The 2800-nt window shown below is 23.9% G+C and overlaps 1 long non-coding RNA gene across 1 annotated transcript; it reads left to right on the top strand.

Moving 5' to 3' along the window:
- The first annotated feature begins 1214 nt into the window (after positions 1 to 1214).
- LOC136086486 (uncharacterized) lies at positions 1215 to 2587 on the top strand. The gene is made up of 4 exons (XR_010641364.1): positions 1215 to 1282; positions 1881 to 1901; positions 2067 to 2087; positions 2208 to 2587. It is a non-coding gene; the product is annotated as an uncharacterized LOC136086486 (long non-coding RNA).
- The last annotated feature ends 213 nt before the right edge of the window (positions 2588 to 2800 follow it).

Below are 2800 nucleotides of genomic sequence, written 5' to 3'. Positions count from 1 at the left end.
GATTTTACAAATACAGCACTTTTTACATGAGTACAATTATTGCTATTGTTTTTTGCTTTCGCAATTCAATTATTGCTATAATTTTTTATTTACATTATTATTTGTGTCAATTACAAATTATTGTAGATCACTTATAAAAAATGATTAATTATTTCCATTACTTAAGAAATAATTAATTAAAGTTAAAAAACTAGAAATCTTTTGTGTGTGAAGAACTTACAGCATGGATAAGTTTATCATTCGAACTAAGAAGAATGATTCTAATAATGCCTATGTGCCTATTTCATCTGCCTTACAAGTATCATAGTTTTCCGACAATAAGTTGAAGTTACAAGCAAACAGTTCAGATTTTGTTGGTGATAATAGTGAGGACCAACAAAAAAGGTACCAGCCAACCTCCTTAATAACTTAAAATAGATTTTAAATTAGGTACGTAGAATTCCGTGTTTTACGGAACCGATTTTTGTGCCAAAATTCTGTTCCACGTTTTTTAATGTCCGTTCAAAGTAAGTGTGGTAACAACGTGTTTTCTAGTCTTTTTTTTTAGAATTTAGGATCACTTTAGATATGTTTTAAAAATTGAAATAATTATACTTTCTGTTAGTGTTTGCTGTTTTTGAAGTTACACTCATTTATATAAAGTTAATGGGTATCAAAGTTTTTGATGTCGATTGTTCGTTAAATTCCTATCGAAGGAAGGTAGTGCGTACTATTAAAACTATTTGCGTTTGTTTTTATATCTATTTTCTATATTCTTGCCAAATTTTATTGCATTATTTGGATGCACACATTCATTACTACAATGCACAAAAAAGGTACATAATTTCGGCAATTTTACGCCTCATATGGTAGAGGGGGTCTATCGGAAACTTCATATTAATAATATTATTAACTTAATATTATTGTCCATACTTTAATCAGTTTACTTTCAAATTTAATTTAAATTTTAAGTTAAATTTAAAAATTTTTGATTAAAAGGCTTAATTTATACTTCAGGTTCTAAAGTGTAATTTTAATCTAATTACAATATATTTGTAGTGTACTTTAATAATGTTTACAAAAATTTAGTAAAGTCATATTTTGTCAAAATATAACTTTACAATAAATACTTAATTACTCATTAGATAAAGTTTTAATGTACATTAGATTACATAGATAAAGTTTGTTTAATGCAACAATGAAATAATATTTAGAATTAATATTATAATGCCTTAAGAAATGGCAAAAAGAAAAAACAAGATTGGCAAAAAAAGTAAGATATCTGAAAGAGATAAGAGAATAGGTAAATTTTATTGTGTTTCTTGGTTCTTTGTTTATTTAATTTTAGCATTTAACTATTGTGTTTTATTTGTGTGTGTGTGTGTATATATATATATATTTATATATATATATATATATATATATATATATATATATGTATATATATATGTATATATATATATACGAATAAAACACAATAGCTATATCTTTATGTATGTATGTATGTGTATATATATATATATATATATATATATTATATATATATATATATACACACACACACACACGCATTATATAGATATAGATAAAAACACATCTACCAAATTTGGGAGTTATGGCATCAATTTGTATTCAATGAATTGTTAGATGATGGCCAATTTATAATTTTTAACAACTATTGTTACTATGTGATCAATAATGTGGGCGAGTAGTTGAGGTATCGACTTGTACTATATTCTATGTACTAATATTAGAAGAAGAAGGTTCTATGTACTAATATTAGTCTATGTATATGATGATGATGTTGCTTGAGTGATTTAATATTATCAGATGTATTTTTCATTTTTTTAAATTGTTTTGTGTTAACATTTTTTGTAACTTTATTTATTTCATCAATTTAGATCGATTAGAAAAAACAGTTGGTTAGTTTAATTTTTCTTTTTTTGTACTTTTTTATTTGATGTTAAATTTATATTGGTTTCATGCTTTAAAACCTTTTAGCAAAGTTTGTTTGAATGTCAAAAGTTTATTATCAAAATTTGTTGAAATGTGAAGTTAAATTAAATTTATTGGTTTCCTTTTTTTAGGTGATCTAGTGCAGCGTTTAGGTGAGTAATTGAACAAGATATGATTTTTTACGTAATTTACTTATAGGTATTAAAAGTAAATTACCAACAAATTATTTATGTATCTTTCTTGTTTATAATCATATTCTTAATAATATTTAGCTATGTCTAGTAACATATCAACAACTGTTGATAAAATTTCAAATTCTTCGAATACCATTGGTAAGATTATATAATATATTAAAATATTTTGCAATATTTTATGTTTTATATGTAATACCTAAATTCAATACTATTAGTATTACTAATAGTAAGGTTATTAGTTTCAGTTTTTTGAAATGACTATAAATTGCATGTTATTTGTAGGTGTCTTATATTTATAATATATTTTTTTGTTTAACCTTCGGTGACATCTCCATCCGCAACTACTAGTAAGGTTTTGTTTAATTATTTGGATTCAAGATAAGATAATACATCATAAAATACATAACATTTGTAGATGTATTATATGTTTATAACACTATGTCCGTATTACTTTTTAGTCATACCTCTATTGGCTAGCACTGGTAAGGTTCTATGTAATTTTTTACTTGGGATTTAATTATTACTTATCAAAAAAATTATAAAACGTATACTATTTGTATTTGTCTTATTTGAATAATATTCTTTTTTGTACAACCTTTAGTGATATCTCCAGTGTCAACTACCAGTAAGTTTTTTTTTTGTTATTTTGTTGTAGTATTTGACTTCTTAAA

This window comes from Hydra vulgaris, chromosome 10, assembly GCF_038396675.1.
Source record: "Hydra vulgaris chromosome 10, alternate assembly HydraT2T_AEP".
Lineage (NCBI taxonomy): Eukaryota > Metazoa > Cnidaria > Hydrozoa > Anthoathecata > Hydridae > Hydra > Hydra vulgaris.
Note: the sequence above shows the minus strand (reverse complement) of the source record. Positions and strands in the feature narration are given on the sequence as shown.